The following is an 18,038-nucleotide window of genomic DNA, read 5'->3' on the forward strand; positions in this document are numbered from 1 at the left end:
AGCCTGGTCTACAAAGTGAGTTCCAGGACAGCCAGGGCTACACAGAGAAACCCTGTCTCGAAAAACCAAAAAAAAAAAAAAAAAAAAAAGAAGTGTTATCAGGAGGATAACTGCTGTCCCCCTCCACCACCTCAATACATCTCTGCCCTAGCCCTCCGCTGTGCGCCCAAGCTTCTCCCTGGAGAAGACAAGAAAACCAAATCCCCAGCAGACAAAGTCACAAATATCCACCTGCAACCCAGAGTTTCAGTAAAGCTTCCATAGGTGGGACAGAGCCCAGTAGGTAACACATAAGAAGCAGCTTCAGGCCAGGCATGATGGCACACGCCTTTAATCCCAGCACTTGGGAGGCAGAGGCAGGCAGATTTCTGAGTTCGAGGCCAGCCTGGTCTACAAAGTGAGTTCTAAGACAGCCAGGGCTATACAGAGAAACCCTGTCTCGAAAAACCCAAAAAATTAAAAAATAAAAATAAAAAGAGCAGCAGCCTCAGGCTCAGTCCTCAGCACTGTATAAACGGTGTGCACACCTGAAACATGGAAGGGTCAGAAATTCAAGGTCATCACTGGCTACACATTGAGTATGAGTTCAGCCTGGGCTACATAAGACCCTTACCTCAGCAATTAAAAAAAAAAAATTAAAAAGTGAAATCGGGGCATTTGCTGCCAAACCTGATGACCCAAGTTCAACCCCCACATGATTTATGAAGAGGGGGGACTTGTACAAGTTGTCTTTTAAGCTCTATCCATGCATCATCAAACATACACAAAATAAATAAATAATTAAGAAACCTAAATGAGATTAAAGAAAAGTTCCGACTTTCCGAATACTGGCGCTCTTTGGAGCTACAGACAATGAGGATCACTTTGTCGTCACCCCACCCCCAATCCCGCAGCTGCCCCTATTCCCTTTTGCCTTCTTTTCCATAAACCAACCCTGTCAGGTTCAGGAGCTCTGCTCTGTGTGAAACCGCATGGATTTCCTACTGCTGATAGCAGCATGGCAATTCTACCTCTGTCCAGTAGGTGGCGGTATCAGCTAGCTGTAGGTCGGTAACTAGCCTGCGGAACCCAAGCGTCTAAGGATTTTTTTTTCCTACCCTGGAAAAGAGCAATTCTATGGTCTCTGAAAACGTTCTTCTGGGTTAAATATCTTCCATTTCAGCAATCCTTAAAGTGGGCTATCGGGAGCCTGAAATATTTATAATGGCTTTTATTTTCTTTTCAGAAACACAGACTTGTGAAGCTGTGGCTGTCCTGGAACTTTTTACATAGAGCAGACTGGCTTCAAATTCCCAGTCATCCAAGAGCCGTGCCCTCATGCTAGGCTCAGAATGACTTTTTTTTTTTTTTTTTTTTTTTTGGTCCCTGATCCCTGCCTGAATTCTGTCATTACAACCAGGGCCTCCTTACCCACTGTCTTCACAGTTCCTGTTTGGACCTGTTCCAGTAGAGCTTTTCCAGTGGTCTTGTGGGGATTAGATTAGATGGGAACTGTAGCTGGGTGTGGTGGCACACACCCAGGACAACACTCGGGAGGATCGTGAGTTGGAGGCCAGCCTGGAGTTAGAAGGCTCTGTCTAACAACAACAACAACAACAACCCAAGCCGCAGTGTCTGGGGTATAGCTCACTGGTACAATGCCTCACTGGCCTGCTCTAGGGTCATGCCCTGGGTGTAGTGGTAAACCTAGCACTCTCCGACACAGAGCTATAGGCAGGAGAATCAGGAGACAAGGGCATGTACCTGGGGTGAGATGTCTGTCTGAAGGGAGTAGGGAGAGAAGATTCTACCAGCCAAGGACACTCCCCACTCTCTGGACAGACAGATCGGCTGCTGGGGTTTGGTAGATGAACTACAGCAGAATCCAAGCTCCCCGCCAAGGCCAAGGGAGAGATCTTCACTTCTACTTCAACAGTGCTTCCTCATCTGCCACATCCTCCATGAGAACCCCAGGAGGCAGCTGCTCCTGTGTCCACGGCCTTCTCCTTTACAATCAAGGAGACTGAGGACCAAGAGGGCCTCCGGAAGCGTGGAGCAGGGTACAGCAACAGCAAAGAGAGGCATAAAATAACTCGCCCTTGACCCACAGTAACAACCAGGCCTGTCGAGAACCCCCACCCCGTTTCTCTTTTAGTGCCCTGCTGTCGTGGCAGTATTGCTCCCATGAAGCAAGAGAACTTGGAGTTACTTAGTCACTTACTGAAAGCAAGATGCAGGAGAGAGAAGTCAGCAGGTAACAGTGCTCAGAGCGCAAGCCTGACGACCCAAGTTCGATCCCCGGGACCCAGAGTGGAGAGAATCGACTCCCCAAAGTCATTCACTCTCCCTTCCCCCCACTTCTCTCTCTCATATGCACACACACATGCACCCACATGTGCACACATTGCACACATCATATATACACATAATAGTAATGTTTTTCCCCACCCCACAGTCACATACAGGTGTGCGTGTGGAGGACAGAGGTTAACTTGGGTGTCATTCCTCAAGTGCGACCCACGGGTTTTATGAGACAGGATCATTTGCTGGCCTGAAGTTCATCACATACCGGCTTAGGTAGTGAGCCCCAGGGATCCTTTGGTCTCTGCCTCCCCAGCTCTGGAATAAAAGGCACTGCCTGCTTCCCAGCTTTTTATGTGGTTGCTGGGGCGTGTCAAACTCAGGTCCTCAGGCTTGTGGGGCAAGCATGTCATTGACTGAGCCATCTCTCCAGTGCCCCACCCCCATTGTTTTTAGATGTATTGATCTTATCATAGTGTGTTTATGCACTACATGCTACCTGGTGCCCTCATAGGTCAGAAGAAGGTGTCAGAGTTCCTAGAATTGGAGTTATAGATGGTTGGGAGCCACCGTGTGGAGGTTGTAATTGAACCTGGGTCCTCTGAAGGAGTAACCAGAGAGCTCTTAACCACTGAGCCATCTCTCCAGCCTGTTTTTGTCTGTCTTAAATAAGGCCTGGGGCTGGTGAGATGGCTCAGCCGGTAAGAGCACTGACTGCTCTTCTGAAGGTCCTGAGTTCAATTCCCAGCAACCACATGGTGGCTCACAACCACCCATCATGAGATCTGATGCCCTCTTCTGGAGTGTCTGAAGTCAGCTACAGTGATCTTATGTATAATAATAAATAAATCTTTTTTAAAAAAAGAAAAGAAAAAGAAATAAGGCCTGTTAGAAATGGAAAAGCTGGGCTGGAGAGATGGCTCAGTGGTTAAGAGCACTAACTGCTCTTTCAGAGGTCCTGAGTTCAATTCCCAGCAACCACATGATGGCTCACAACCATTCGGAATGAGATTTGATGCACTCTCCTGGTGTATCTGAAGATAGCTACAATATACTCACATATAATAAATAGATAAATAAATCTTTTTTTAAAAAAGGAGATCACTATAATAATTCCAGTTACTCGACAGGCTGAACTGCTACACGTTTGAGTTCAGCCTGATTTTACTATGTAACTCCACCCCTTACCTCAGTTTCCCAAGTACTGGGGACACAGAGCCATGTATCGTATCGTGTGTGACATTGTCTGGATTTGGGTTCCTGCCTCTCCTTCTGCCATTCCTGAGGACGTGGCAGGCTCCAAGTGCTTACCATGCATGACTTACAGAGAGGAAAGCTCACTGGGGTGGGGGTTCTCAACCCGTGGGTCCTGACCCCATTGGGGGAACATCTCATATCAGATATTCTGCCTATCAATCAGATAGTTACACCACAATTCATAACCATAGCAAAATTACAGTTATGAAGTAGCAAGCAATGAAATAATCTCAGGGTTGGGGTCAGTACAACATGAGGAACTCTATCAAAGGGTCGCATTGTAGGCAGATTGAGACTCACTGCTCTGCTCAATGGAGACAGGGTGTCCCAGGAACCCAGTGCTCCAGTGTCTAGGCAGGCCACCCTTTCAGGGAGCCCTTATCTCCTGATCTGTAGCCTCACATGGGAGCATGGCAGAGACCCTGATAGCTGGAATGTTGGCCTGAGAGGGAGGGAGGGGTCCTGGATTTAAATCTTACCTTTGCTGCTCATTGGCTGCGGGACTGTTCCAAAGTCACTTGTTCCCTCTAGAGTGCAGCGTTCTGTCCTGTGGAATGGGACAGTCGGGACCCAGTGACCTTCCTCTCAGCTGCTCACTACCTTAAGACGTTGGGCTTCCTGAGTGGTTCAGGGTGTGGCCCCTCACCCTCCCCACACTGGCTTGCCTAGCACAGTCTCCATTCCAGAGAGAACACACCCCCTGTTTCCTGCCCAAGTCAGAACCTGGCAGGGCAGGGCTGCAGCGAGGACTGCAGAGAGACCAATCCCAACTTCTGAAGCTGCCCGCGGTGAGAGCTGGACGGCTGCCAGTCACAATAGGCCTCAAGGTACAGAGGGGCATTTGTCCGGGGACCGGAGCCTCATGTAAACCTGCACTCTTGCTTTGGCAAGCCACCTCCTTTTCTCCACAGCCTCTGGGGCTGCAGTAGCAGCTCCTGCTTGGCTGTGAGGGGGGTGGGGGGATGGGCATGCCGTGTGGATCCCTCTGGGGGGCTGGAAGCTTCGGGAAGAAAGCAGATGGGAAGAGAGGCAGACCACCATTTGTGCAGGGTCACACTGAGGGTCACAGAGAGGGTAGAGGATGGCACAGTGGAAGACCGGAAACGCTCTGAACACGGCCAGGGGTGGTCAAGAGGGCCAGGGACTGGTTCTGGACTCCCTCACTGACTAGACAAGAGACTGTGGGCACAGAACTCCCTTCTCTTCTGGCCTTGGTTTGTTCTGCTGTAAAATGGGGTGACTGTCTCCACCTTAGGCTGAGAGGACTCTATCAAATAAAGTTATTAGTGAATACCCAGTGAGGTATAGTAACGATAACAGTTTGGACCCAGATGGGCTTGGATCTTCATGCTACCTGTTAAGCAATTCAACTGGCAGTGTTTACCTACAAGGCTGTAGCTCGATCCCCATCACAGCATAGATTGGGCAAGGTGGTGCACACCTGTAATCCCAGCACCCCAGAGGGTGAAGAAGAAGGGGCAGGAATTCAAGGAGCTCAACAAAAGACAATATTAGTTCCTTGCTTGCTGCCGTGACAAAACTCTTGACAAAGTCAATGTAAGGAAGGGCTTATTTGGCTCACGGTTTGAGGAAGGGCTTCTCACCCTCAACAGCTCATGGCCCTGCTGAGGGTACAACAGTCATGGAGGGGAGGGGCTGGTGCAAAGAGGTGGCTGGCTGGTCAGGCTGTGTCTGGAGTGAGGAAGGAGACCCGTCAGGAGTCGATTGCATGGTAGTAGCTGCTGGCAATCAGGTGACATCTTCCCTTGCTCTCCCAGGGTACCCCGTGGTGCTGGTAAGATTTCAGACGGGTCTGCTCATTTTACTTATCCTAGTTTAGGGACGTCCTCACAGACAGGCCAAGAAGCCTGCTTCTTGTGAGATTCTTTTTTTTTTTTTTTTTTTTTTTTTTTTTTTTTTTTTTTTTTGTTTGTTTGTTTGTTTGTTTTTTGGTTTTTCGAGACAGGGTTTCTCTGTATAGCCCTGGCTGTCCTGGCACTCGCTTTGTAGACCAGGCTGGCCTCGAACTCAGAAATCCGCCAGTCTCTGCCTCCCGAGTGCTGGGATTAAAGGCGTGCGCCACCACACCCAGCTTCTTGTGAGATTCTGTCGAGTCAATATTTCTCACCGTGCCTCTAAGGACTTTTTATTTTTTAACGTGGGGGCCACATGTTCTTCCACCTTAAAAAGTGCTGCCCAGTTTCTTTTTTCCTTGTTGAGACAGTCTTATGTCATAGGCCAGGTGAGCCTGAGATTCACGATCCTCCGACCCCAGCCTCCTATATTCTGAGATTCCAAGGGGGAGAGCCCACAATTGTCCATTCCCCAACCGTGATTTGATTTGATTTTACTTTATTTGTTTGTTTGGTTTGGGAGACAGGGTTTCTCTGTGTAGCCCTGGCTGTCCCGGAACTCACTCTGTAGACCAGGCTGGCTTTGAACTCAGAGATCTGCAACCCTGAGTACTGGGACTAAAGGCATGTGCCACCACTGGCCCGGTTTCCCTATCTTTGACTTTAAAATAAGCTATAATCTCAGTATAGGGCCTTCAAAATATTGTGGGGCTCCCTACAGTACCTGGTGGCTCTCACACGGGTTCAGGATTCTCTAGGTGCCTGTCTGTCTGGGCATCCTGTCCTGTATCTGCCGGACCCCGTGTCTTCACCTCTGAGGATCCTCTCCAGAGCTCAGAGTCCTGGGACCTGATGCCTCACTCTCTGCAGAGCTGAGCTCAGAGCCTTGGTTTGTGAAAAATGTCCTCTTTTCTGCGTGGCACATATTCTGGTCCCAGAGGCTGAGTATATGCTGTGTCTAGAGGCTGATAGGATCCCAAGAATTTCAGTTGTGGGCGGGCCAGCCTGCTGTGGCCAGGGCCTCCATGTATTTTAGCTGGAGTGGCCATGGTGAGTACTCATAATGGCTCTGCGCCTGAGGCCTCACACTCCCATCTGTCTGAAGCCCCATCGCATCCCCTTTACCTCACACCCAAGGACCCTTAGGTTCCAAGAACCTAACTCATCATGGCCGCAAGGATCAGAGCAAGACCCAGGCACCTTGTGCTTCCCAGAGCCCCCAGCATCTCCCTCAGCAGGCTGTAGGGACTATGGAAGATACTCTGAGGTGTGCAGAGACCAGACAAATGTATTGGGCACAGAAGAGGCTGGGTAGATGCCCTGGATGTGTCAGGGTACTGAGCAGGGAAGGTACCCTGTCGCTGCACGTTTCTGGGAACTGTGTGTCCCCCACTGGCTCCGAGTGTCAGGGAACCCTGGCCAGGAGGGGCTGTTGCTAAACAGGCTAGCAGGGACTTCATTTCCTTACCAAGAAGTCCAGAGTCACGTGTTTACCACAGAGCAGAGCGCTACAGAACTATGGCATGGACTCTGTCCATTCAGGTGCCTTTAAGTAGCTATGAGGGAGAAGCTCAGAGTCTTAGAGGAAAGGGGTGAAGGCAGAAGGCCCTGGATCCAAAGCTTATGTTGGGGGCTTATCGACAGCATTTACTCTACAGAGATTGGTAAGGCAGAGAGAGGAAGAGAGATCTGGCTGGGCTCAACTTGAGAATGCAGACTGGGTGGGGGACGGGGACATTCAGGAAGGGGAAGAGGGTTGCCTGGCCTGGGATTCTGGACTATACAAAAGGAGAGGGGAACTGTCACGCTCTGCTTCCTGACTCTGGATGCCGTGTAACCAGCCACTTCCACATCCTACCACCATGCCTCCCACGCAGTGATGGACTGTGTGCCCTTGAACCCGGAGTCAAAATAAACCCTTTCTCCCTAAAGTTTGTTTGTTTGTTTGTTTGAATAGACTTATTTATGTATGTGAGTACACTGTCCTACCTTCAGACACACCAGAGGAGGGCATCAGATCCCATTACAGATGGTTGTGAGCCACCACGTGGTTGCTAGGAATTGAACTCAGGACCTCTGGAAGAGCAGTCAGTGGTTACTGAGTCATCTCCCCAGTACCCCACAAAGTTGCTTTTTCATCGGGGTGCTTTATCATAGCAGCGGGACAGTAGCTGAGACAGCATGGGTTTGCTGTTAGGATAAAATGAAATGTGTACAAAAAGCCCTCAGGTGGCACAGAGCCTCACTGGACAGATCCGCTTCCTTACCGAACCTGCTGGAAGGTCTCTACGCTCGCCCAGCTTGCAGTCCAATCCAGACAAAATCAGAGCTGGGGTGGGGGAGGAGAGAGGGTAAGGGGGAGGAGAGAGGGTAAGGGGGAGGAGAGAGGGTAAGGGGGAGGGGGGGCGTGGTGCTTAGTCAGTCAAGCACTTGCCTCAAAAGCATGAGGACCCAAGGAAAAAGGCTGGGTGTGGAGGGGTATATCTGTTTGTCTGTCTGTCTGTCTGTCTGTCTGTCTGTCTGCCTGTCTGTGTATAATTTCAGGGATGGTGGATTGGGGAGTAGAGGGGAGTAGATCCCATATATAGATCCTGTATAGAGCACCGAGTGCTGTGACACACATGGAGGAGTTGTCTAACAAGGAGGAGTCCCTGAGTTCAGGTGACAGCCAGGTAGAGGAGTGTAGAAACTCACAGGCTTCAGACCCTGAGCATCTCTTTTGCCTGGACTCAGATCAAAACCTAGAGGGCATCCGGGGAGCAGCGGCAGGTGGATCTCTGTGAGTTCCAGTACAGCCAGAGCTACATAGAGAGACTCTGTCTCAAAGTCAAAATCCAAACAAAACAAAACAAAACAAAAAACATAAAAGGACACTGGAGGCTGGGCAGTGGTGGCGCACGCCTTTAGTCCCAGCACTCGGGAGGCAGAAGCAGGAGGATTTCTGAGTTTGAGGCCAGCCTGGTCTACCAGAGTGAGTTCCAGGACAGCCAGGGCTACACAGAGAAACCCTGTCTCGAAAAACCAAAAAAAAAAAAAAAAAAAAGGACACTGGAGGCCCGGCAGTGGTGGCGCACACCTTTAATCCCAGCACTTGGGCAGCAGAGGCAGATGGATCTCTGAGTTCCAGGCCAGCCTTCTCTACAGAGTGAGTTCCAGGACAGCCAGGGCTACACAGAGAAACCCTGTCTCAAAAAAAGAAAAAAGAAAAAAAGAAAAATCAAACCAAACCAAAACCAAGCAAACAACAACAAAACAGGAGGCTGGAGCTGGGTGTGGTGTTACATGACCCTAATCCCACTAACCCTAACCCTGATTCATGACTTGGAGACAGGAGGAGCAGAAGTTCAAAGCCAGTCTCAGCTATATTGTGAATCTGAGACCCTGTCTCAAAAAAAAAAAAAATCAGGCTCCCAGGGCTGGCAAAATGGCTTCGTGGGTAAGGACACTTGCCTGTAAGCCTTAACAGCTCCCTACATGTGTGCCATGACATATGGACCCCTCCAAAATAAATAACTGTAATAAAACATTAAAATCAAAACAGCATCCAAAAGATCTCAGTGGGCAGTCACAATGCAACAGTCACACCGATGGCACTAAACGAGATGGGTCACATAACAAAGCCAGAAGTCATGAATCTGGGAAAGAGACAGACAGGGAGGAGGGTGGGGTGGTGGAGGGATGGGATGGTAGAGACCCATTGGGGGGGGGAGGTGGGGGAGGGGAGAGGCAGATAAATGTATCATAAATAAGTGTTAAACTGTCAAGGAACTAACTTAATCAAACAAAGGAAACTGGAATTCTGTACTGGGAAGATGGCCCAGCCAGTGAGGTGCTCGCCTGAGTTCACACCCTAGGACCCGGGTAAAAGCCGTGCGTGGTGTTGGGGAGATGGAGGGAGAAGAATCTCTGAACCTCACTTGACTGCAGGCTTAGCCTAATGGATGGGCTCTGGGGCAATGAAGAGTGGTGTGTGCCTGTAATCCTACCACCCAGGAGGCAGAGATCGGAGGGTCACAAGTTCAAGGTCATCCACTGCTACAGGGCCAGGCTTGGCTACCTGAGATCTCCCCTCAAACAACCCAAACCAAACCAATAAACAGAAATAACAACAACAACAACAACAGCAAACGGGTTGGAGCAAGAACAACAGCTAGCGAGCTGGAGCGAGAAGAAAGCACAAGGTCCTGAGTTCAATTCCCCCAGCAACCACATGGTGGGTTGTGAGCCACATCTCACAACCATCTGTAATGGGATCTGATGCCCTCTTCTGGTGTGTCTGAAGACAGCGACAGTGTACTCACATACATTAAATAAATAAATAAATAAATAAATAAATAAATAAATAAATAAATCTTTTAAAAATAACAACAACAACAAAAACAAACAAAAAACAGAGCAAAGCAAGGGCTTTGGTGACCCTGGTGACCTTGGCAGGCAGGGTTAGCACTGGCACAGCTGAGCTTCTGTTTCCCTGGATGGAGCCCAGCCATAGCAAGCCCTTGGCTTAACAGTTCCTGTGGCTGTCATTCTTGACCAGTGGCTTAGGCTGCCAGGCTCCCAGGTGGGCCCATTCTCAATGGTCATGTCTCAAACAAAACTTAACCGCTTGCTCTCTAAAGTGCCGAGCACCCTCCACCCTGCTCTCTGCAGGGTCGCTATTGACTGTTTTGTTTCATAGTGGGTCTTGATGCTCCACCTTCGGAGGCTTTGTTTATTTGCCTAGGAATGATTTCATGCTGAGTTCATGTTTGGAGGACAGTTTGGCTGGCGTTGGGACCACAGATTGAATGGTTCTTCTCTTTCCGTTCCGAGGACAGCGCCACCTCTGCTTCCTTTATCAGAGTGGTTGCTGGGATTTGAACTTCGGACCTTTGGAAGAGCAGTCGGGTGCTCTTACCCACTGAGCCATCTCACCAGCCCCCTTTTTTTTGGTTTTTCGAGACAGGGTTTCTCTGTGTAGCCCTGGCTGTCCTGGAACTCACTTTGTAGACCAGGCTGACCTCGAACTCAGAAATCCGCCTGCCTCTGCCTCCCGAGTGCTGGGATTAAAGGCGTGTGCCACCACGCCCGGCTTTTTTTTTTTTTTTTTTTTTTTGCAGCTACTGCTCTTAACCTCTGAGCCATCTCTCCAGCCCTCACTTTTTTTTTTTTTTAATAAAAAGGTCTACGTTCTATAGAGGCATGGAGACCAGAAGAGGACATCGGATCCCCTGAAACTGGACTTTTAGATGGTTTAAGCCGCCATCTGTGTGCTGGGATTTGAACCCAAGTCCTCTGGAAGACCTTCCCGTTCTCTCAAGCGCTGAGCCACTCCTCCAGCCAGTCCCTTATGGTTCCAGTCTCACCTTCACTGTGATGGAGGCTTATCTCACTATTGGTTATTCTGAGTCTTTAATATGTGTTCATGCAAATCCCCCAGTCGTTTTCAACCTGTGGGTCTCCACCCCTTGGGGGTAGAACTACCCTTTCCTTGGGGGTAGCATATCAGCTATTCCGCATAGTGGATATTTATAATTCATAACAGTAGCTAAATTACAGTTATGGAATAGCAGCAGCAAAATAATTTTACAGTTGTGTGTGGGGGTCAGCAAAACATGAAGGGTCTCGGCATCAGGAAGGCTGAGAGCCATTGCTCTCTCCTGTCACTTCTGAATTTTAAACCTGAGTTCCTTTCTCGGTGATTTCCTCGTTGACCTCTTTTGGGGTTTCTTTTCTTTTCTTTCCTTTTTTCTTTTTCTTGACAGGTTCTTACATAGCCCAGGCTCGCCTTGACATCTCTATGTACTTGTGGACAACCCTGAAATTCTGATTCTCCTGCCTCCACCTTCCAAGTACTGGGGTGACAGGTGGACAGCGCCGTGCCTAGCGCCTCCCTCCGCTGGGTGAGGGTAAGCTGTCCATCTCCTTCTGTGACTTGGCTTTGCACATGGATAGATTATTATTGTCTTTCTATCACAGAAATCATATCAGCTGCTGCTCTGCTCTGGGTCTGAGATGTCCCTGCTTGAGTCACTGATCGAGTGCACCAGCAGACGCCATGACCAAGGCAATTTACAGAATAAAGCATTCACCTGGGGGCTCACAGTTTCAGAGAGAGTGAGTCCATGACCATCATGGTGGGGAGCATGGAGGAAGGCATGGTGCTGGAGCAGTAACCAAGAGCTTACAGCTTATATCCTGATCTGCAGGCAGGCAGGCAGGCAGAGAGAAAGAGAGAGAGAGAGAGAGACAGACAGACAGACAGACAGAACAAGAGACAGAACGAGAGAGAGAGAGAATGAGAAAGAGAGAGAGAACTCGAGAGACAGCAAGCACACCTGGCATGGGCTTTTGAAACCTCAAAGCCTACCCCTAGGGACACACCTCCTCTGGCAGGGATACACCTCCTAATCCTTCCCAAACAGTTCCACTGACTGGAAACCAAGCATTCAAATAGCAGAGCCTACAGGAGCCGTTCTCATTCAAACCACTCCCCCAGCAAGCTCACTGTTTGAATACGTAGTCTCCAGCTGGTGGCACTGTTTGGGGAACTTCTGAGTGTGTGTGGATCCCTGCTGTCCAGCTGGTGGCAGTGAGTCTCTGGGGTGGCCCACGAAGGTTACAGCCAGCTGTGGTTTGAAGTGAGTTACTCCTCAAGCCTCCAGCATTACAGGTGGAGCAGCCATCCTTCTCCATGGTGAAGTAGCTAGACAGATATTAACAACCCCACAGACAACTGAAGATGGATTCCGTCCCTCAAGGTCCACGTTGGACTCCACCTCCCATCACTCCTCTGCCTTAGGATTTAAGTACCACACGTGAAGGGCAGTTTTATTGAAGCCCATTAGGGAAAAGCTAACCTTTTTTTTTTTTCTTTCTTCTCCCTCCAGCCCTGCTCACTCTGGCGGCCCAAAGATTTATTTACTTATTATATGTAAGCATACTGTAGCTGTCTTCAGACACACCAGAAGAAGGCATCAATCAGATGTCATTACGGATGGTTGTGAGTCACCATGTGGTTGCTGGGATTTGAACTCAGGACCTCTGGAAGAGCAGTCAGTGCTCTTAACAGCTGAGTCATCTCTCCAGCCCAGGGGGTGGGGGGGGGAGGAGGTAGGATGAGGAGGCTAAATCTTCCCAGTAAAAATTAGAATCTGAATTCCACCTCTGGCTATGACACTCTATAACTACCTGGAACATTACACACTATTGTCTCCTTCCCAAGCAAATGGTTACTTTCAAGAAGACTTGCTGAGAGCTTCTGCAGTCAGTTCTGTGTCTGCAGGGTCCATGGGCATGAGCTCAGCAGGTCACAGCTGAATATACTCAGAAATAGGCTGGCTAGACGGCTCATGGGGTAAAAGGGCCTGCCGCCAAGCCTGACTACCTGAGTTCGATCCCTGGGGACCCACATGATAGTAAGAGAGAACCCTCTTTCAGAAGTTGTCCTCTGGCTAGACAGTGGTGATACACGCCTTTAATTCCACAACTTGGGAGGCAGAGGCAGGCGGATTTCTGAGTTCAAGGCCAGCCTGGTCTATAAAGTGAGTTCCAGGACAGCCAGGGCTACACAGAGAAACCCTGTTTCAAAAAACAAAACAAAACAAACAAACAAACAAAAAACCAAACCAAAAACAAAACAAACAAAAAAAAAAAGTTGTCCTCTGAATGCCGTGGTGTGCATCCCTCCCTGATCCCCTGTACAAATAATAAGAATGTAATGAAAAGACCCATATCTAGTTGTTATTCCCCCAAACAACAGTTTTACAATTGCTTATACTGTCTTAGGTGTTTAGGCATCAGCAGAAATCTAGAGATGGTTAAAAGTTTGAAGAAAAAAAAGTTTAAAAAAGTTGGATGGTGGTGGCCCATGTCTTTAATCCCAGTACTCAAGAGGCAGAGGCAGGCAGTTCACCGTGAGTCTGAGGCCAGCCTGGTCTACAGAACAAGTTCCAGGACAGCCAGGGCTACTCAGAGAAACCCTGTCTTAAAATAACACAACAAACAAACAAGTATGGAGGAGATTGTGTTTATGCTTTGCTATTTTACATACAGGATATGACTGTCATAGGTGTTAGTATCCGTAGGGGTCCTTGAACTCCCATGGTCATCTTTGGCTATGGAGCAAGTTCGAGGCCAGCCTTAGATAGTCTGACTCAGGCCCATCCCTGGGAACTCCACCTGGGTGTTCATACTTCTAAAGCTTGTTTGTGCAGCTGAGGGGGTGGGGGTGGGGTTAGGAAGGGATGAATGTCCCATCCATAGAGCACCTGAGGCTTTTGGAGGAATTCAGCTGAAGGCACAGGCCAAATCCGGGCCCACTGGCTGCTCTCAGGATCACTGCTAATGTCTCTAGGACCAGACACTGCAGCTGGATGAGGGAGGAACAGAGAGGAATCTGCCTTTGTCCTCTGGGCATCCTTCAGGTCTGCAGCTGGAAAGAGAGCTGAGGTGTGGCTCCCAGAACGTTTGAGAGGACTAGAGGGTCTGGCCTTCTCGAGAAGTTCCGGGTGAAAGGGTCCACCATGCTCAGTGGTAGGAAGAATTTTAAAATTTCAAGGCAGCATGCCCTAAAAATTGTCACAGCAGGTCCTAGACCCAGGTTTCTCCAAAAGGGGGCACTGACATTATTAAGTAATTGCTGCTGATCGATAAATCAGGGAGTGGTAGCTCGGAGACACGAGGTTTAAGCCCGATGCGGACACTGGGCACAGTGTAGGGTAAAGTCCCTGCTGGTCTTCCCCTCCTCAGTTCTGGCACAAGGCCAGCTGAGTTTCTAGGTCCTTATGATTCCCCAAGGTGCCCAGTCCTTACACCTCCCACTCTGCTGCCACTGGGATCCTGCCTTGGGGTCTCATCAGCTCAGGCATGCCTGGCACAGACAGGAGGTCCTGAGAACAGGCTCCAGACTAGCTATAGAACAAGCCTTGTCTCAGAGACAGACACACCCTCTTTTCCACCCTCAGACCGAGCTGTAAAGTTGCTGGAGAGTTTTGGACCACAGAACTTCTCCTGGATCTGCTACCCTGCAGCCGGCTCCACCTTCCCCGGTGCCGCACTGAGTGGGGGAGCATGGAGCCCCACTACAGGTAAGTGACTCAACTCTGACCCCCCCTCCCTGACTTTCTGCCTCCTGCCTACCTAGCCTCACTGTGGATCAGGAATTCATCTGAGGACAGGGCACAAACCTATCCCACCAGATCTTAAAGCAAAGATGGAATCCAGATGGGTCATATGCAGAAGAATGGAGATGGAGAACCTGCTGGAGTGTTGGGGGGGGGGGACCAGGGGCATGGAAGCCAGCTAGGGGAACCCACGTGCTCTATGTAGCCCTAGCAGTCCTGGAACTCAATTTGTAAACCAGATTGGCCTTGAACTCAGAGATCTGCCTGCCTCTACCTCCTGAGTGCTGGGAGTAAAAGCGTGTGCTACCACCCCCTGGTCGACCTTAAAATTCTGATTCTCCTGCCTTCCCTGGTTCTGCCACCCTGCCCCACATCCCAGGGCAGGGAGGCAGAACCATCATGGCTACCTCATGTCTGGCCTTTCTTGAATATGCCCATGTCCAGCAGAGGGCTGTTATTTGAGAAGAGCCACTGGCATGGGGAGAAGCAGAGGTGTCAGATGAATGAGAGGGTGTACCCCTAAGCTGGGGGGACATGGGTGAAGAAAATCACAGTTCTGCCAGGACTGCCTCAAAGCCAAGAGCGCAGGTCTACAGTTCACAGAAAACTCCCCGAGTATCTGCATGTCCCCTGCAGTGCTGGGGGTGGGAACAGTGAGGGGGGCACTCAGCATCCATGCTCCTCCCTGTTCACTTAGAGTTCACAGTGAGACACAGGTGGGTTCGCTGTATGTATGTATGTATGTATGTATGTATGTATGTATGTATGTTCTGCCTGCATATATGCCTGCACGTCAGAAGAGGGCACCAGATCTCATCATAGATGGTTGTCAGCCACCATGTGGTTGTGGGACTTGAACTCACGACCCCTGGAAGAGCAGTCAGTGGTCTCAACTTCTGAACCATCTCTCCAGCCCTATTTACTTATTTTTAAGGATCGTATTACTATCTAGCCTGGGCTGGCCTTGAACTTGAGACAAGCCTCACCTTTCACCCTCGAGAGTACTGAAATTACAGGCATAGGCTATCATATCTGGCAAGACCCAAGTAAGTGCTACAAAAGGCCTTGACCTTGCCTTTCTGGGGGACCGTGTCCCTGTCTCTGTCCCTCTGGATGCCCGCACTCCCTCCAGCCTCAATCCTCCACGTCAGATCTTTGCTACTCACGTTATCACATGGCCACCTGGAGGTCACCAGAACCAGAAAGGCCCGGGATAGTGTTTACTGCTGTTACATACAAGCCTGTGTCCAGCCTGAGCTACAGTTCAGGTGGTGATATGAGTCCAGTTGGAGAATTAGGAATTAGGTGGGCAATCCCAACCACAGAGACCAGGGGAGCCTATCTATCTTCAAGCCCAGCTCAGCCGCCCGCCCGTGCCTGCTCACCACACACACCAGGAGGTGCCCAGCTCCACCCAATGCTGCCACTCTTAAGCCCCTGGTTTAACTACGAGCCCAGCTTTACTGGAGCTGGTGAGGCAATGGTGAACCAGACACAGTCCCTGATCCTGAGGAGCCAGTCTGGCAGAAAGAAATAGCTTACATAAAACCAAATCACCGGTTCGTTTAGATACAAGAACGTTTCACTTAGGTACAAGAAACCGAATTGGTTAAGAAGAGGCTGCCTCAAGGCGACAGCCAGCCAGGCCAAGGCGGGGACCATTCCGGCTTCTTTGCTCCTTTCGCAGCTTCTCAAATCCCCCAACCCTTCTTCCAAGAAGAATCTTCCTCCCGCACCCCAGGGCTTCCCCACCCAGCCCCTTTGGAGGCAGAGATCGCAGTCATTCCCTTCCACCTCAAGGTACCCAGGACTGGAGTCTCCCACTATCAAGGAGCGGCTGATTCAACATCTCGCTTATTGACTTTGGTAGGAGCCCGGGCCCCTTCTCCGGGTGCTGGTCTCATTGGACTGCACAGCTCCTGGGGCCTCCGAAGGAGCGCGCTCTCCTGGATGCCCAGTTTATAAACCAGGCGAGCTCAGGACCCGAGGGGGAGGGGAGTTCAAGGCTCCTACCTCTCGCAGGCTTTTCTTCCGGGAGTCCAGGTCGCTCCCGGTGACTTCGTGGGAGCGGACAAGGAAACCACCAGCTTTCCGCATGCCAGAGATGTCGCCCAGCTTCGGGGTGCTTCTCAGCTTGCACCCTGAACACCTCTGTGCACCGGCGTCCGCAGACAACCGGGAGATGTTGCTGACCTTTCAGCTACCGGCTCACGCCAAGGCGCGCGCCAGGCTGGGGACCCCTGGGGGTCAGGAGAGCTATCTTCCGCGGGCCTGAGCCCCTGTGCGCTGTCCTTCCAAGCCCCCGCGTTCCGTGCCCTGTGCCCTACCTGCTCCACACCCCAGCCCCGCCTCTTGCAGCCGCCGCTGTCGCCTCCAGGTCCTGTCCCGCCCCATCCCGCCCAACTAGTGACCACCCTCCCCCATCACCTGCCCAGCGCTCCCGCCCCGCCCCGCAGTGTCCCCTCGTCGCTCTCTCCTCCTGCCGCTCAAGGGGACTTCAGGTCTGGCACCCCCGCACCCACTTCTTCCAGGTTGGAATTGTGAGAAGACAAAAGAGGAGGAAGGGACCTCGCATAGACGGAGAGCGGCATCGGATGAAGCGAGCTGATGGAGTGAAAGTGTGGACCAGCTGTGGGAACCGAGGACCTGAGGACTGGCAGGTGACAGAAATTCCTCCTTAGCGCGATTAGAAACTAATTTTCGAGTGGTACACAGGCAGCAGAGGCAAAGGGATTGCTGCGAGTTCAAGGCTGGCTCCAAAAACATAGTACGTTTCAGCTAGCATGGGTCAGTGGGTGATGTGCTTGCCTAGCAAGCGTGAGAAAATTCCCCGTTTCCTACCTAAAAATCAGCGCGTAGGGTGGGGTGGGCTTAGAAGATGCGCTTAACAGAAGTTCGGCTCCCAGCACCCACATCAGGAAAGGCACAATTGCTTCTAACTCCATCCCCTCCCACATGAACACATGCACACACAAAATTTAAAAAAAGAATTACTGGGCTGGTGAGATGGCTCAGCGGTTAAGATCACTGACTGCTATTCCGAAGTTCAAATCCCAGCAACCAAATGATGGCTCACAACCACCTGTAATGAGATCTGACGCCCTCTTCTGGTGTGTCTGAAGACAGCTACAGTGTACTTATTTATAATAAATAAAATCTTTTTTTAAAAAAAAGAATTATTGCTTCCCCAACGAAAATAAAAAACAGCACCCCCACTTTCAACTAGGCTGTGTGCATCTTCACGGTCTCCGGGGAGCCACACGGTCTCTCTGGCACACAGTAGGCTCACAACCAGATTGAAGAGATCCTTGTATAAACAGGGAAATGAAGTACCAGGAAGACAAGGTGGGCCTCAGGTCCCCAGAAGGTAAAGTGGCAGGCTAGGAGTAGAGCCAGGAAATGACTGGGTCTGGACCGAGCACCCCCAAGTTGCTTCCATGGCTCCCAGTGCAAAGAGTTACTTGTACTTTGATAGGAAACTCCGTCGTGGGTTTGTTGACACACGTTGTTAGACAATACCATGCATGATTCACTGCTTCACCAA

General features: G+C 50.3%; 1 protein-coding gene across 4 annotated transcripts in view; it reads right to left on the bottom strand.

Moving 5' to 3' along the window:
- The window catches only part of Ncmap (non-compact myelin associated protein), a 27,968-nt gene extending 11,127 nt beyond the window's left edge, over positions 1-16,841 (bottom strand). The window contains exon 1 of one of the 4 annotated variants that reach the window (XM_021161475.1): positions 16,508-16,835. The gene's annotated coding sequence lies outside the window, so the exon portion shown is untranslated. Of the gene's footprint in view, positions 1-4,016; positions 4,133-16,507 lie in introns of those variants that run through there. The other 3 variants (XM_021161476.1, XM_021161478.1, XM_021161477.1) reach the window with 3 other exon arrangements.
- Between the last annotated feature and the right edge of the window lie 1,197 nt (positions 16,842-18,038).

This window comes from Mus caroli, chromosome 4 (assembly GCF_900094665.2).
Source record: "Mus caroli chromosome 4, CAROLI_EIJ_v1.1, whole genome shotgun sequence".
Classification (NCBI taxonomy): Eukaryota; Metazoa; Chordata; class Mammalia; order Rodentia; family Muridae; genus Mus; species Mus caroli.